This window comes from Benincasa hispida, chromosome 4 (assembly GCF_027475165.1).
Source record: "Benincasa hispida cultivar pf3 chromosome 4, pf3_genome.v1.1, whole genome shotgun sequence".
Taxonomy (NCBI): Eukaryota; Viridiplantae; Streptophyta; class Magnoliopsida; order Cucurbitales; family Cucurbitaceae; genus Benincasa; species Benincasa hispida.
This window is the reverse complement of record NC_143481.1, coordinates 64,119,067-64,138,140: the sequence shown is the minus strand read 5'-3', so window position 1 is coordinate 64,138,140 and position 19,074 is coordinate 64,119,067.

The window sequence follows — 19,074 nt, the reverse complement described above, 5'->3', positions numbered from 1 at the left end:
CTAATCCCACTTTTCTATCCTCTGGACAACTTATAACATTGAAACATTTTTCAACTACATCCAGCCACAAGTCAGCTTCAGCTAGATCTGTTGTACCTTCAAATGTCATAGCCCCTACCATATTTCTGTAGGAATATTTAAACCTCTCAATACCATATTTCTTTTCTAGGTCGGCTCGTGCAGAGCCCACACTGGCTGCTAACCTCTGCACTATCCTGTCAAACACTGCATATTTGCCCTTGCTTGGGGAGTACTAGACTCTCCCTGGGACATCGTCTCCTGACCCACTGGATCATTCACCTTCTTTTTGCCACCCGGTGGGTTCTCCCCAACCTCCGGGCCCCTATTGGTAGGGTCAGTGTTCTTGCCATCTGTCTATTTACTCAGTCTACCACGTTGCCTCGGCATTTTACCTAATTCAATGTACACATATTAGGGACTCACACTTATGGACTTAGACTTATGCATAAACTTCCCTCTCATTCCCAAAACCTTATTCTCTGATACTAACTTGTCACACCCCCTCCCAGATTACCCTTTTATTTTGGAAGAGGATATGACCGTGGTAGCTACTAGCCCTACTGCCAGCACTCACCACCCAAGCCTTTTAATCTAGATATCAACCTGTTCATCTGTATTAGTAATATACGCAAATAGCTAGCCTCTCTTAAGTTCTTACGAAGATTACATAATTACAAGCATACAGCCAAGACATTACTTTTATAGAAAAATATTCACAGGTGGCCCAAACATTCCTACAGAAACCCTAGTCCCTCACAAAACATGTGTACATAAACAAATTATCAACCTAAGTCTTTTAATAAGCTGAGTCTTTCGGTGGCAAGCAGCAGCAAGATCAACCTTGAGGAAACTGACCGCTACCTGAAAAGGGAAAACACAGAAAATTCTGTGAGCTAAAAGCTCAGTAAGTGACTATAGAATCGTAAAGCAACAAGCGTAGCATCACTATAAACATGTAAATATACCAATGAGTAAACTCAAGCAATTGTCTCTATATGTAGCTGTAAACCACTCTCAGACATCATTAAACATTATTATTCCCTAGTTGAGAACGAGCTTAAACGCTCTAGCTCCTAAACGTTTATTACTGACCAAGAGACCCATACTTCGGTCTCTCATTCATAACTGCCTACGTGCACATGGCCACATTAAGTACCATCATATTTTAGGTACTTCCGCTCAGATACCTTCTCAAATTTGTCCTTCAGTATCGAGCTACTATGATACCTTCTCATAAGTCCTTCGGTATCAAATTGGCCAGATACCTTCTCAAATGTCCTTCGGTATCAAATTGGCCAAGTACCTTCTCAAATGTCCTTCGGTAACTAATTAGTTAGATACCTTCTCAACATCCTTCAGTATCTAATGTGTATTTTGTAACATCAAATTGAGTTCCATTGCCTAGTATTTACACAAGAGCTGTTCCATTGCCACTCATTTACACAGGAGCTCATTCTCTCATAGCTTTCCTCTAGGAAGCATATAACAAAATCAGAAACATAGCTTTTGTAATGGTTACGCAACATACCTTGGCCTTGTTACACACATACAAGCCGAGAAATATGCATTAAGTTATTCTCCAACCATTTGTTGCTTGAGGAAGTATAAATACATCATTAATGTCACTGTGCTTTACTTGATCATATATGCATGAGTATTGGAAACCTTAAGTTTACTGAGTCACTCACCGTTCGTCAGGCTCTTATTGGTTTGTACGCTTCCCCTAGCTCTTTTTGGCCTGAAAAGATATAATTCTCGATTAAACTACTTAGAATTCCTAGTAAAATATCTCAAATAATTCATTTATTAAAGGAACTTCCATCAATATAGATAGCTTTACTGGCAAGATCCCCCTGAGCGAGGTCAGCGAGATCCCCCTGAGCGATGCTAGCGAGATCCCTCTGAGTGATGCTAGTGAGATCCTCTAGAGCGATACCAGCGAGATCCTCTAGAGCGATATCAGCGAGATCCTCTAGAGCAAGATCAAGCTTTTCTTGTGAAATTCTTAGCGATACTCACCTCAATTCCTAGCGAGATTTTCCCTTAGAGCGAGATCTTCCTTACAAAATCAATGAGATTTCCTTTATAAATGAGATCCTTATGCCCAAATCTTGCTATAATTCTCCACGATGAACTGCTTGCTTATTCCTCACAAGCAGTTGTCAGCTTATGCACCAATTCCCTGTTATAACTTCAAAAATTCATAATTCAAAATCCAGAGCTCTTTTCAAGAAACTTTCTTCTACAAACTTTTTTAGATTTGAGTTACCTTAAAATTTCAGCCTAGAATTCCTTATAGTTTGGCTTGGAACATCCAAAATTCACCTCGGGCCCTGATTAATCCGTGGTTCTGCCTCTTCTGCAAATTATTCACTTTTGTTCTTCTCCTCTTGCAATCTTTCTCCAGCAGGACAACCTTGAAAACTAGATTCTCCCAGCTTTCAAATGGCACTAAATTCACTAAATTTGTTCTTTTCAATTGCCAAAACCATGCTTTTGAAGTTTCACTTCCCTTTTTAATCTTTCTACCGCTTCTTGAGTTCAAAGAATAAATTGCCACATCACCCCACACTTAGTGTCTCCAGCCAGACTAATGATTGAGTTTCTTCATTTGATATATTTTCCTTCCCTTCCTTCATAATCCCTATAAACAACATGAATTTCTATTTAATAAATATGTAATATAACATTTCTTTGGCTAAACATGCTTATCTAGGGAACCTAAGTTTGGGGCTTACAATGATCGTTCCAAATTCCATTCGAAATTGAACATACATAATTACAATCAAGAAATGAAAACTAACAGGTCTTGCACAAAGCGAAATTACAGCATGTTTTACAATAAGATCAAGGGAAAGATTATCATACCTTTGAAGACTCATGCTTCAAACTCCCTCGATCACGAACGCTCATTCAGTCTCCAAGACAGCAACACCCGAACGCTCGAACACAATGACCGCAACACAACATGATCAACAGCAACGACGAACTCAACGATCTCCAAGATCACGAACCCAACAAACGGCCTCCAAAACATCAAACTCAGTCGAGTTGAGTGAAGACACCACCACAATGGCTACCTTGATATTTTCGGTGTGAGAATTTAGAAGTATGGGCTCTGTGTGGACTTAGTTAGAGGAAGAGACCGGAAGAATAACAATCGTGTCGATGATTGAGCAAGTGGGAGATGAGAATAAGTCTATCGCATATACGAATGCTCAATCGTTTAGAAGAAGGCAAGCTATCGTATAGCAAAAGCCCCGTGATCGTTTAACTACAACTAGCTGAATGCACTATCGTATAGTGTCACTCCACGATCGTTTAATCTCTTTGTCAGCTATCGTTTAGTGAAAACAAATCTCACTTGACAACGATTCGTGAGTACTTGCCGAGAATAGCAACTCTTGCAAAAAAAAAATTCTAAATTTAGGAAAACATTTTTCCTTTTATCTCACGGTTACCATGAAACCACCAATAACCTCCCACTCAATTGGTTATTAGATAAAAAGAGATAATTATCCAATAATTAATATTATTATAAATATATATGATAACCAGCTTACTATATTATATTTATAACCTATAGTTTTAATATTTCATAATTAATATTATTATAAATATATAAGATAACCAACTTACCATATTATATTTATAACCTATAGTTTTAATATTTCATCTCATGAAACATATAAACCATAGTTCTTTTTCTATTTCATGGTACTTAATGTAAATTTCATTTACATTAATTCTCCACTTGATGTATCTCATACATCACACCAATCATATCATATATAATCGAATTTTCTCTTGTCAATTTGAACATTTCAAATCAACACCCAGAACTGATTCTCAACTTGAATCCATTGAGCTACCAAGAGGACCTTATGGACCTGTAGCTGAAAGCTCCAACGGTACGTGAATAACTGACTAAACTCTTTAGTCATGGGATCCACCATCCTTAACTGTTAGGCACTCCACTAAAGACCGATAGTTGCACTCTTCTTACTACAGATATAATTTGTGTCTATATTAACCAATCAACAATGCGATAACCCTTCACAGATCTCTCGTAAGTATAGTTGGGCCAATAATCGTTATGCCCTTATAGTTACATCTAACTCCTTAAGTACCATTGATCCCTCTAATGAACATAAGTCATAGTCCTACTATGACTAAGTCCTCTCTTTCAGCTGTGGCCACTATGTTCAAGACTTGGAATCAGACCTTAAGGGAGAAATCTATCTACTTACCCTTACTTTAGGGAAGGAGTGAATTCCATATTGTGTAATTGAGTTCCCAGCTCCCAAATCAGACAAATCCATAAAAAAATAGGCATGTTGAGTTGGCAATCTAGCCACTTTCACTCATACTAATCAAAGAAATGCCCTCAAAGGCAGGAGTTTCCAAAATACTTAGGATTAAGATCATGTCACCTATGGTCGTTTAAGTGAGATGTAAGTCTCAAGTATCAACGGCGTCATGTAAAAAGACTAATAATCTCGTGGTCTGATCTTATACAAACTCTTTATATAGGACACCCCCGCTTGCATGTTTTCACATGAATGGTCAGGATCTACCATCTATAGTAGTTCACATCACTTACAAACCTCTACAAAGCAGGTCGTATCCGTAGTGTCACAAGGATCAGATATCCCTCATAAATCCTTATACTACAGGCCTTATTAAGTTATCACTTAAGGGATGATCCACTTGTATATCTCATATACATGCTTAAGTTTTCATTCAATAACCATGGAGCTTTGTTTATTGGATATGAGTAAATGCCAAACAAAATAACTCTTATTTTATTCGTAACAATGTGTATAGTTTACAAACTACGAGACTCCGAGAGAATTAGGACACCAATCCCAACAGAGCTTGGGATTCACATCTTTCACATTTTATCTTTCGAATCACGTACTTTGAGTACCATTATTCGTGATTTGAGTGATCATTGGGATGAAAGTGATGTGTTGGTTCATCTTTTAAGTTTGTCGCTTCTGTGTTTAATTGATGCTTCTACTTCTTAGCCTCTGTCGTCAACTTGATTTTCTTCTTGGCAAAAGGGGGAGATCTGTTTGGTTTGGGCTGATGAATGTTTTGGTGTTTGGTTTGGCTGATGAATATTTTGGTGTTTTTATGTTTTTTTTTATTTCTTTGCTGGTTGGTTTGTTGTTTTGCTCGAGTTGTATTGGTGGTTTCTGTTTATTGTGAAATGTTGTTCTACTTCGCCTCAGTGTGTTCGGTTGGTTTGTCAATAAAAGAAAATCTTATGCCAAAAGGGGAGCTTGTTATGGTTTTGGTTGGCTGATAACATTTTCTTTTATTATGTTGGATGTTTTGTCTTGACTTTATTGACAAATCTCGAGTTTGGTCTTCTTTCCTTATTGGTGGTAGATTTACTGAGGTAATATTTTCCTTATTTGTGTTGTCGCCATTCGGGTGGTTTTCTTACCTTTTTTTGCTTTTGTATTTAATGTTGATCTGATGGTAGATCTAAGGTTAAACTATCTTTTTGTTTCTGGGTTTTTCTTTGGCTTTTTGGTTATCATTCAGAATTATCAGTGGCTATAAGTGTTATATCACAAGGAAAAAAAAAAGGTGTCTTACAGTTTTGAAGCTTGGTTTGTCTAAGCCATTCTATCCTCAAGCTTTAGGAAGTGTTGGTTATTCGTACTTTCAATTAACATCTGAAAATGGGGTGAGGTCATTGCAGTGACATCAAATTTAGGGGGAGCCTGAATCTGCAGACTCATCTAAAACAGTATCAGAGTTAGGGGGAGCCTAAATTACTCGCTAGTATTCAGTTATATGTAAACTGAGAATATGTAATTTTAGTTGAAGTGAATGTGGTAAAACTAAATTACAATCTAGTGGATCTTTTTTCACCTAGGCATAAAGCCTACCAAATGTAGGTGTGGTTGCACCGAACTAGGTCAACAAGTTTCAATGTTTGTTCTCTCTCCTTATTCTCTTTTACCTATTGTCTTTATTATTATCAGTAACATTATTCCTGGCAAGTGCTCTATTGGTGTTTCATCTATTTTTCAAGTTCAAATTAACAAGATAACATAAGTCTCAACAAAAGAAATAGGAAGTGAGAGTAATGCAATGTTGTTGCATTAACTAAGCCATGATATTGGCAAAACTGAATCCCTTAAGAATAGACTTCATTAAATGAAATGCCAAGGGTTACAATGTAGCAAATAATGAAATAACAAGAAGAATGGAAGAAAAATAGCAAAGTGCTAAAAGAAGAAATCTAAAAAAATAGTAAAGTAGTGGTCTTTGAGCAAGCCTACACAACTAAGGGACCCTCTAAAAGAACACTCATTCTTGAAGAAGATGTAGACTGCTTTTGCGACTTTTCTTTAATTCACAAATCCTGTTTCTTTTTTATGATTCTAGTACTTTATATACACTCATATGGTTGGGTAATGGCCAAAATTCATACCAAATGAAACTTTAGTTTATTTTGGGGTCAAAGAATGACTTAAGAATGAAAAATTAGCAAAGAACATTTTGTTGCGAAAATCCTATTTTCTGGATCTAAGGCACAATGCAGTTGCATCATTCGTTTGGTGTGGTCGCATCAAAAAAAAATTCTTGATTTTTCTACAACATTACAATATTACTAAAATCATCTCAAAATGGTCCAATTCATATAAAAACATATAATGCAAAATGACATAAACATGTAGTAGCTTATTTCGACTTAGAACTTTTTGGGGACTTTATATCCCAGTTTACATAAATTAACCACAATTTAAAGACAAATGTAAATATGGCACTTATTGGTAAGTGATAACTTTTAGAAATACAAGTTATTGACACTCAAAAGTTAGAACAATTAAGGTCTTTAATGATAAAATCTCATCATTCTTAGAGAAAACGCATGGAATTACTGAAAAACTGTGGCACTAACGCATAATATTGCAGGATTTCAACAAAGATTCTAAATGTCGCAGGCAACATCAACGCATAGGCATGCGTCGGAGGGGTTTCAACGCAAGAAAGATTCATTGATTCAAGCTGTTTGTGTCAAATCACCACTTACAAGCGTGGGCATCTACAGCTAGCGGTGTCTGAAAAGTGTCTGAGTGTCAGGTGGCTGACCAGGGTATGGAATTTAATGCTGCCCCATCATCCAGCTGATGAAGAACAACGCCTATAAATAGAAGAAATTCCACCAGATGAGATGATTTTTAGCTCAATTTGTATAATTCTGAAATTTAGAGACTTAGAGTCATGCTGCTATGACAAGAAGAACACAAGAAGGAAGAGAACTACCCCCACCGTCAATCAAGAAGTGGAGAAAGCTTATCTCGAGAGAGGATTTTCTTCCATTTCTTCTACAATTTGGTTGTATATGAATTTAAATTGAGCCAAAGAGGACAAGAGAATGTACTCTGCAGCTTGACTCCTTTCTTTTCATCCAAATTCTAATTCTCTTCATCTCATTTGATTGAGTATTGATCTTGTAAAGACAATTGGTTTCTTTATGAATTCACATATTTGATCTACTACACTTCGCTACTGTTTATTTCTTGCTTTACGTTAGATGCATCTATAACTTCATGCAAAATCCATTTCTAAACACCTAAACCAACTGAATCACTTGGTAAAAGCTACTTTAGCTTGAATTATTCGAGAGAATAAGCAAGCAATCATTAAGTTAGAAATGCTTGGTACATCCAGAGAAAGACGCACTAGTGTTTTATTGCATTCTGTGACTAACGCATACATCCTAGAGATAGGGAATTGTATGGCATTCGCATTGAGAAGTGCTGAATAAAAAGTAAGTAGAAATCGAGCGCATAAACGGAGATAAACAAGTAATTTCCATCCGCATCACATTCTTATATGTGTACATTTCACTTAGATAGGCGCATATCCCTTGCACTAAACACCATTTTCACATGATCCCCTATTTTCTACTTGACCTTTTTGTATCTTCTTGCACGTACACAGCAAACTTAGTGTAGATAACTCATTCTGCATTCACTTAGGATACTTTTACATCAACTACAACGCAAGCTCTGTGTTAGCTTTAATCTAAATCCCTGAGTTCGACCATGGACTTACTAGGAACCTGAGTTGGATTTATACTTGGATCTGATTCAGGAAAACTTGAACGCATAAAGAGGAGTGTCACGCGTCCCTTCATGCATCACTAACGCATCAATGCATCAATCACATTTTCACTCTATTTTTCCAATTTCCTCATACAATACACTCCTAGGCTCACATCACGAATCCAACGAACAAGTTTTTGGTACTGTTATCGGGTATTTAGCAACAAAACTAAACAAGAAATTTTGCTTGTATCTCTTGTAGGAAACTTACAGTTGAGGGAGTATTACGAGCTAAGTCGAAGCTTGTAAATATTTATGAGAAGGGAAAACACTCCTGAACTCATATACGACCCCGAAGTTGAAATGACCTTCCGACGAAGAAATCGATCTAATCTTCGTTGTAGGTTAAGGCAATAACTACTCAAACACAACAATAAATAGCAGACGAGCAAACAAATCATAACTTAGCTCAATAGCTAGCCCACACTGCTCAAAATCCAATCATAATGGCAAACAGTAATACGCGTCCCATGCGGGAGTATGCGTCTCCTGTGTTGTATGATTTCTCACCAAGGATCATATATCCAACGCCAGATGAGACAAGATTTGAGATGAAATCTGTGATATTACAAATGCTTCAAACAGCTGGCAAGTTTGGGGGTGCTTAGGGAGAAGACCCTCATGCCCACATGAAATGTTTCTTGGAGACGTGTAACTCGTTTATGATTCCTGGGATCACTCCATAAGCTATCAGGCTATCTTTATTCACATATTCTCTGCGTGATGACGCAAAGCAATTGGTGAGTTCTTTGGAGCCTGGGGAGATAACAACCTGGGAAAAGTTAGTGGAGAAATTCATGCATAAATATTTCCCACCCACCACGAATGCAAGGAGGCGGAGAGAGATAATGAACTTTGAGCAAGAAGAATTCAAAACTTTGAGTGTCACATGGGAGCGCTTTAAAGGACTGGTCAAGAATTGCCCCAATGACAGACTATCTTTGACTGTCCAGATGGAAACCTTTTATGGCGGATTGAACAGAGCATCTCAAATGGCAACTGACGTAGTTGCAGCTAGTTGTATCATGGAAAAATCTTATAATAAAGCTAAGGAAATACTGGACCGCATCACCAAGCATAATATGGAATGGGTAGATGACACTTATGACGCAAAAGCAGATAGAAGGAGACGATCTCAGAATGTGAACTTTGTTGATTCTAACACAATAGCCACGCTTTCTGCACAAATGGCTACCATGAAAAACCTTTTGCAGAATATATCAATGGGGAACGCGTCAAACTCACAAAAGGTAAATCAGGTGGAAACATTCATACAACCCATGGTTAGCTGTGTAGGCTGTGGAGATCCTCATTCCTACACTGATTGCCCACATAATCCGCAGTCGGTATGTTTTATTAAAAATAACCCATTCTCGAACATCTATAATCCCAGATGGAGGAACCATCCAAATTTCTCTTGGGGAGGTCACCAACAGGAGCAACACCAACCAAGGGTAAATCAACAGCATAGGCAAGGACCGTTGCCTGGATTCCAGCCATCGTAGCAGCCACACCAACAATCCTTTAATAGAGGAAGTCATGCGTTGAGTTCAGCTTCTCCGCTTGAAAACCTTTTAAAGGAATATATTGCCCAAAATGATGCATTGCTAAAAAGCCAAGCGTCATCCATCATAAATCTGGAGATACAAGTGGGGAAAATTACTAGTGAGCTAAAGAACCGGCTGCTAGGAGTCTTGCCCAACAATACAAAAACCCCAGGAAATAACAATAGAAAAGAGCAATGTCATGCAGTGACATTGCGAAGTGGTAAACCTCTTGTAGAAGGAACCGTGAACCCAAGAACCAATAATCCTTCAATTGAGCACATAACACGCCCGAAGGCATTGGAAGATCAAGAAGAACGGATGCCAAAATCTACAAGTCATTCGAAACCAAGCACGTCTAATGCAGGAGAACCTGCGGTGCAGCTGAAAGCACCATTTCCCAGACGCTTTCTGAAGAAGAATGATGAGCAGCAGTTTAAGCATTTTCTTGAAGTCCTGAGGCAACTGCACATTAATATCCCACTTGTAGAAGCCTTAGAACAAATTCCAAAGTACGTCAAATTTCTGAAGGATATTCTGACAAAGAAGAGGAGAATCAATGAGACAGAAGTAATTGCTCTAACACGGGAGTGCGATGTGTTAGTCAGCAATAAATACCCAAGAAACAGAAGGATCTGGGAAGCTTCACAGTTTCTACTCAATCGGAGGGCTGGACGTGGGACATGCACTGTGTGTTCTGGGAGCAAGCATCAACCTCGTGCCACTCTTAATTTTCAAGAAATTAGGAATTGGTGAAGCACATCCCACTTCTATAACGCTTCAACTCGCTGATAGGATGATCACATATCCTGAAAGAAAGATTGAGGATGTTTTGGTGAAAGTTGACAAATTCATATTCCTAGCAGATTTCATCATCCTTGATTATGAAGCAAACAGGAATGTACCAATCATTCTTGGATGCCCCTTTTCTCACCACTGGGAAAGTACTAATAGAAGTACACAAGGGAGAACTGACCATGCGCGTAGATAACTAGGAAATGAAATTTAATGTGTTAAACGCATTAAAATTTCCGGATAATGAAGAATGTCAACTTAACAAAATAGAATTGCCTGAAGAAGAAGCAGACCAAATTTGTGAGGTCCTTGCGTTGGAAGAAACCATGAAGAAACTCGAGCTGCCAAGTTTGAGTGAGCAGTAGACGAAGCCAGCGCGTCCATCATTAGAAGAACCACCAGAACTAGAATTGAAAACTTTACCTGACCATCTTAAATATGCTTTTCTTGGATTAAATAACATTTTACTTGTAATTATTTCAGCTAATCTCTCTGAGCCTAATAACTGTTCTATTTTGCAGATGTTGCAAAAACACATGCGGGCAATAGGATGAACACTGGCTGACATCCGTGGCATCAACCCATCGTACTGCATGCACAAAATTAGGCTAGAAGAGGGGAAGACTGGACCAATTGAGCCTCAACGTAGGCTAAATCCCATAATAAAGGAAGTAGTAAAGAAAGAGATCATTAAGTGGTTGGACGTGGGAGTAATATACCCTATCTTCGATAGCAACTGGGTAAGCCTAGTTCAATGCGTCCCTAAAAAGGGAGGTACAATAGTGATAGTCAACAGTAACAACAAACTCATCCCTTCAAGGACTGTCATGGGTTGGCGCATCTGCATGGATTATAGGAAACTCAATGCGGCGACCAAGAAGGACCACTTCCCTCTCCCCTTCATTGACCAGATGCTTGACCGATTAGCTAGGAAGGAATTCTATTGTTTTCTAGATGGATACTTTGACTACAACCAAATTCTTATTGACTCGGAAGATCAAGAGAAGACGACGTTCATATGCCCATTTGGAACATTCGTGTTTAGACACATGCATTTCAAACTGTGTAATGCACCAGGAACGTTCCAAAGATGCATGATGGCAACTTTCTCCGACTTCCTTGAACAGACCATTGGAAGTTTTTATGGACTTTTCAGTTTTTGGAGACACCTTTCAATTTTGCTTAGACAACCTAGAGGTTATCCTTGCACGATGTGAGGAAATAAATCTTGTGTTAAATTGGGAAAAATGTCACTTTATGGTGACTGAAGGTATTGTTTTGGGCCACAAGGTGTCTAAAGTCGGACTGGAAGTTGATGAAGCCAAAGTTGATGTCATAGCCAAACTTCCTCCGCCATCAAATGTAAAAGCATTATGAAGTTTTCTAGGACATGCAGGCTTCTATAGAAGGTTCGTAAAAGGGTTTTCTTAGATTACGCGTCCTCTGAGCGCACTATTAGAAGCTAACCGATACTATGTATTCAATGACGACTGTTGCGACGCATTTGAAACATTGAAGTATGCGTTAACTACAACTCCGATACTAATAGAACCAGACTAGACGCAACCCTTCATTCTGATGTGTGATGCAAGCGATGTTGCAGTTGGAACCATGTTGAGGCAGAAAAAAGGGAACTTGATACACCCATCTCCTATGCGTCGAAGACTTTAAACGACTCTCAGGAGCATTACACAACTACGGAGAAGGAAATGCTGGCTGTAGTGTTTAGAATAAAAAAATTTAGATCTTATCTAATTGGTGCATCAACAATCATCTACACAGATCACTCGGCCATTAAGTTCCTGAAAAGGACGCAAAACTAAGGTTAATCAGATGGGTGCTGCTCTTGCAAGAATTCGACATTGACATCAAGGATAGAAAGGGGACTGAAAATCAGGTGGCTGGTCACCTATCGAGATTAAAGAATCAGGAGATACAAGACCAAAAAGATGAAATCAGAGATGCATTTCCTGATGAAGGCTTATTCAAAGTTGAAGATAGGGAATCGTGGTACGCAGACATTGTTAATTACTTAGCCACCAAACAATTCCCTAAGCACTTCAACTCTCAACAAAAGAAATGGCTGGTTCACGACAACAAATTCTTTTTGGGATGAACCGTTTCTTTACAAACAAAGTCCTGACTCCATCACGCATCGGTGCATTCCAGAAGAAGAGACATAACGTAGCCTTATGGAGTGTCATGATTCTCTTTACGGAGGTCATTTTGGAGGGCAAAGAATCGCTGCAAAGGTTTTCCAAAGTGGATATTTCTGGCCTATCCTCTTCAAGGACGTAAGGGAGTATGCTCTCAAGTGCGACCCTTGTCAACGCACAGGTAATATATCATCAAGGGACGCAATGCCTTTGAACATTATACTTGAAGTCGAATTATTTGATGTATGGGGCATCAATTTTATGGGACCTTTCCCTCTGTCCTGTGGTCAACAATACATCTTGTTGGCAGTAGATTATGTATCAAAATGGGTGGAAGTTGTGGCTTGTGCCAAGAATGATGCGGCGACTATTTCAAAGTTTCTCACCAAGAATATTTTCACACGCCAAGAACACCGATGGCACTGGTGAGTGACGAAAGTACGCACTTTATTAACCGCATCATTTCGAAATTACTTGCTAAATACAATATCAGGCACAAGATTGCTACCGCATATCACTCTTAAACCAACGGTCAAGTAGAAGTATCTAATCGGGAAATAAAGATGATATTGGAAAAGGTAGTCAACGCATCAAGGAAATATTGGGCATAAAGGTTAGATGAAGCACTTTGCGCCTACAGAACTACCTATAAAACTCCAATAGGTATATCTCCATACTTTTTGGTATTCGAAAAAGCCTGTCACTTACCCTTGGAGTTAGAGTACAAAGCTTTTTGGGTAGTGAAGAAGCTGAACTTAAACTTGGAAGCCGCGAGTGGACAACGCAAGCTTCAGCTCAATGAGCTTGAAGAATGGTGGCTAAATGCATACAAAAACAACAAACTCTACAATGAAAAGACTAAACGTTTGCATGACCAACGCATCAGTAAGAAAGAATTTTTTGTTGGGCAAAAAGTCTTATTATTCAACTCACGGTTGCATTTATTTCCAAGAAAATTAAAATCTAGATGGTCAGAACCGTTTATCATCAAAACAATCTTTCCACATGGAGCCGTGGAGTTGACACGAGAAGATGGCACAAATGCATTCAAAGTAAATGAGTAAAGGGTGAAGCCCTACTTTGAATAAAGTTTAAAATGACGAAAGTCATCCCTCGCGTTAGCCAACTGAGGCTCGCGTCGAAGCTTCCATGCGTTCAAATAGACACATATTTTAGGGACACTTCTTCTACACCAACTCTTTTTTGCATTCTATATTTTATGTCTGCGTTTGTTTGCAGCTTACTTTGTGTTATTTCTTAGCCTTTGCTTTGAGTTATGGTTATTTGCTGATTTTTATTGCTTTTCTAAAAAAAAAAAATTAAATCAACTTGAAGAAGTTTAGGAAGGGGTTAGAATTCTAATGCGTTGGACTTAAGCCAATGCATAGTCCGAACAGAAAGGACGTTCCTCGAAGACACAAAGCACTCAATTGCTTAGAAACCCTAGGCACATCCTTTCGTCTGCGAAAATTAATGATGATGTCAGACACCGCCTGACATCGCTTCATGTTCCCCTAACAGTCTATAAAAGGCACCCTTCCTCGACCTTCCCTCTTCTTTCATTACTTTTAGTCCTTCCTCTCGAAGTCCTTTGCTCCCGAACCCTCGCCGTCTGTTTGAACCAAGCATTATAGTCGACATTCTGATTATCTCCTTCAGCAACAATGTCATTCGCTTCCCATAGCCAGAACCAATCGCTAAGCTACGGAGGAGATTCACCGGTAAGCTCCTTCTCATTTTCTTTCATTTCAATGTCGCCTCCCTCATCCCCTTGCCAAGCCTCGAAAAGACCTTTCCCGGTGAAACCTTCGCACGGTGGGTCTTCTTCCATCTCTCAGAGACCATCTCGGTCGAAACCATCTAAAACCATCATAAAACCTCAACCTTCTAAAACCCCTAAACACCCAAAACCTCCACCAAGCCTAAGCCCAAAACCCCCACCAAGCTGAAGCATTAGGCTGCAGCGAGCCGCCCTTCAACCTTTGCATCTGCTGCAAAACCCTACAAATAGTCCGCTCCACCACCATTTATTTCAAACATCAATTCGGTGGGTGCGACGCATAACCCTATTCCAGACCACCTTCACACTGCGCCATCGCTTGTCGTGCATCCCCTTGCCCCTCTATCCATCCAACCCTTGGCCACAATCTTCCCCATTGAAGTGGAAGCAACCGACCAATTCATTCAACCACTCTCACCCATCATTATATCATCCCCTGGGTCGTCGCATACCCTATCTGGAACCCTACCAACCACCCCTCCCAAACCAAGCTCTGACAGTCCTGCGTTAGAGCGAGATAGTGCTGAGCTTGCAGAGTTGGCTCGAAGGGACGAGCAAGAAGTCTTTAGAGAGATTTTAGCAAGCTTAAACCAAGGACAACTCGATGTGGATCAAGTGACGTGTCCTGACTCAACCGACGCATCACTTTAAGTTGATAAGGCAGAGCGATATGCAATGATGCTTGAAGCTAAAATAGAAGAAGAGAATGAAGAAAGAGAAAGGGAGGTTGGCCCGGACGCATCACAGCCTCGACAAACTGATGTGGATGAAGGGTCATAAAAAAGAAAGAGAGTGTTAAGAAAACGAAAATTAATTTTGGAGGATGAAGAAGAAGAACAGCCTGCACCTGGACCTGAAGGTGCGATGCATGAGAGTAGCTCTGATTCAAGAGCTTTGGAAAGGGAATTGGAGATGTATAAGCCTAAATGTCAGGGGCGAAGGAAGTCTGCACTTAAAAAAGAATTAGAAAATGAACTAAGGGAACTTGCACGAGAAGCCAAAACATATGAGGCGGGGAAACGCAAGGTGACAGCCGCGTTACCTAAGAAGACCAAGAGAAGGAAGCACCAATTCAATGACATCCTTACTGAGAAAGGCTTTTTCCCCGAATGCAACCTATTGCCTCTGTATATAACCGACAGTGTGGATGCAATGGGCTGGAGTCAATTATGCATTGGGCCCACGAAGATTTGGCCCAATCTTGTCCGCTCTTTCTATAGTAGTGATTTTGATGGGGAAAGAAATACAACACTTGTTGATAACATCTTGGTGCGCTTCTCTACTAACAAAATCAACGAGGTGTTCAATATTGAGAGCAATCCGGACGCAGAAGGAAATCACATCTTGGAGCATCCAACTCACAGCCATTTAGAAGATGCGTTACGAGTGGTGGCCAAACCTGGAAGTAGTTGGCAAATATCAAGAAGTGGAGTAATGATTTTAGCTTCCAGAAACCTCACACCGGACGCAAACCTGTGGTTATATTTGATTAAAAACCGTATCATGCCAATAACACATGATGAAACGGTTTCAAGAGAGCACGTCCTGAACACCTATTGCATCATGCAGCGCATCCCCCTGGACATAGGGAGGATAATCATGGATTGGATCAAGGCCATCAAAGCAAAACCATGAGGCCAACTTTACTTTCCTTAGCTAATCTACACGTCGTGTGAACACGGGGGCATCCCTCTGAGGGATGAGTATGAGGAGATCGATGGTCTGATGAGCATTAAATTAATCAGGCGTCTACTTCATGGTTCGCCAAATCAACCTGCCCTACCTCCCAAGACTACGGCAGCAAGATCTTGATCTTCTCAACACACCCCCAAAAGAAGACGCATCCGGATTATTGAACACAACGATGATGCTTCGGAAAATGAACAAGAATATGAAGTGGAGCATGCATTGACCGAAGAAGAAGCGCGGCCAGACTTGAACCTACCTCTCCCAAACTCACCCTTGGCCTCGCAAGAAGAGATTCTTGATCTAACGCATCACGATAATACCAACCTAGATCAAGAAACCCTTAGTCCTCTTCCTTCCCCCTTACCATCTCCAATTCCAACCTTTATCCCTCCTCCAACTATTTTTGAACCAACTAGGTTAGGGACAAGCAACGCAAGAAATTCAGAAGACCCAGTTGGAAGAGCTGAGGAACCAGCACCGTCACAACCAAGCACTAATCTTGATGAGTTGAAAGCATTCATTAGTGATCAACTCAGACCACTGGTTGCGTCCATGAAAAAACTTCAGCAACATAATAGGGTTCTAAAGGACTATATGTGGCAATAAACAAGAAGAATGCAGGACCAGTTTTTCTTTACAACACAATATATCAACCAGGTCCTGATAGGGATGTTTGCCCTGCCACCTCTACCTGCCACCTAATGAACCCTTTGCGCTTCATGGATGAAGACCCTGCGGATGAACACAGGGATGACGCGTCAACACAATAAATTTTGGGGTGTTGGTTATTTCGTTTTTCTTATTGACCTTTTGTATTAGTTTGTTGTGTTTGTGTTATTCCATTATTGGTTTATCAATGAAATGAATGAAATTGCTATCATTTTTATCCTTGTGTTTGTCTTTAGCATACTTTTTTTGTTCTTTGGCTATTTTTCTTGTCTTATGCTTTGTTTTACCTCAATGATATTACTAATATACGAAATTTATAAGTATAAAGTAGGCGTTAAGAAAATCAACAAAGTCAGAACTTTTCTAAAAAGTCAAGTACATGCTTTCTTTCTGATGCATGCAAACCCTAAATCAAAACTTCTTTCGAAATTCTCAAAGCCTTTTCAAAGTTTTGTTTCTCTTTTAGCAATGAGGATTTAGCTAATCCCCAAAATTTGGGGGTGAGGAAAATCCGAGTTAAGACGCATTTATCAAATGAATTCATCAAAATATTAAAGAGAAGAAACAAAATAGAAAGATGTAATACGTAAACTCCTCTGCCAATACTTTATAAAAGAAAACCTCAAATTGACATGAGTTAAAATTGGAACAGGCACTTAACCGTAGTTGGATGCTCGCATGACACTCGTGGGGGCAAGCCAAAACGAAGTTAAGTCTCCTAGACCAATGCATCCTAAAACTCCGCTATCTAGCTTAAAGAAACTGTATCTTGAAACGCATACATACTTAGATATGAGTTTAGTTGTGAAGGGCTCTCACCCGTAGTTGGATGCTCGCATGACACCCGTGGGGGCAAGCCAAAATGAAAGTGGGATACCTGGAACAACGCATGGGTGGTCCAGAATTCATATTTTCTTACCTACATCTTGTTTTAAAAAGAAAAGCATCTAACACATTGCTAGTTTAGAAAAACAAAAATGTTTTGAGGAGCAAAAGGAGTTGTTGACAAAAGGCTTGCTGCAATTGAAATAAAACATTCTTCCTTTTAGAAAAGAATCAAACTTGCGTTACATTTTCAAGACACTAGTCTCAAGCTTATAAGTGAATATGATAAGAGGTGAAACCTGCACACTTAAGACAATGAAGATAACAAGGAATTATTTGTGGAATGCTCGAGGACAAGCATTGTTCAAATTTGGGGGTGTGATAACTTGTAGAAATACAAGTTATTGTCACTCAAAAGTTGGAACAATTAGGGTCTTTAATGATAAAATCTCATCATTCTTAGAGAAAATGCATGGAATTACTCAAACACTACCAAACTCATACAAAATAGTGTATTACTGAAAAAATGCGGCACTAACGCATAATATTGCAGGATTTCAACAAAGATTCTAAGTGTCACAGGCAACGTCAACGCATAGGCATGCGTCAGAGGGGTTTCAACGTAAGAAAGATTCATTGATCCAGATTGTTTGTGTCAAATCACCACTTGCAAGCATGGGAATTTGCATCTGGCAGCGTCTGAAAAGTATCTGAGTGTCAGGCGGCTGACCGGGATATGGAATTTAATGTTGTCCCATCATCAAGCTGATGAAGAACAACGCCTATAAATAGAAGAAATTCCACCAGATGAGATGATTTTTAGCTCAATTTGTATAATTCTAAAATTTAGAGACTTAGAGTCATGCTGTTGTGACAAGAAGAACACAAGAAGGAAGAGAACCACACCCACCGTCAATCAAGGAGTGGAGAAAGCTTAGCTCGAGAGAGGATTTTCTTCCATTTCTTCTACAATTTGGTTGTATATGAATTTAAATTGAGCCAAAGAGGACAAGAGAATGTACTCAGCAGCTTGACTCCTTTCTTTTCATCCAAATTCTAATTCTCTTCATCTCATTTGATTGAGTATTGATCTTGTAAAGACAATTGGTTTCTTTATGAATTCACATATTTGATCTACTACACTTCGCTACTGTTTATTTCTTGCTTTACGTTAGATGCATCTATAACTTCATGCAAAATCCATTTCTAAACGCCTAAACCAACTGAATCACTTGGTAAAAGCTACTTTAGCTTGAATTATTCAAGAGAATAAGCAAGCAATCATTAAGTTAGAAATGCTTGGTACATCTAGAGAAAGACGCACTAGTGTTTTATTGCATTCTGTGACTAACGCATATATCCTAGAGATAGAGAATTGTATGGCATTCGCATTGAGAAGTGCTGAATAGAAAGTAAGTAGAAATCGAGCGCATAAACGGAGATAAACAAGTCATTTCCAT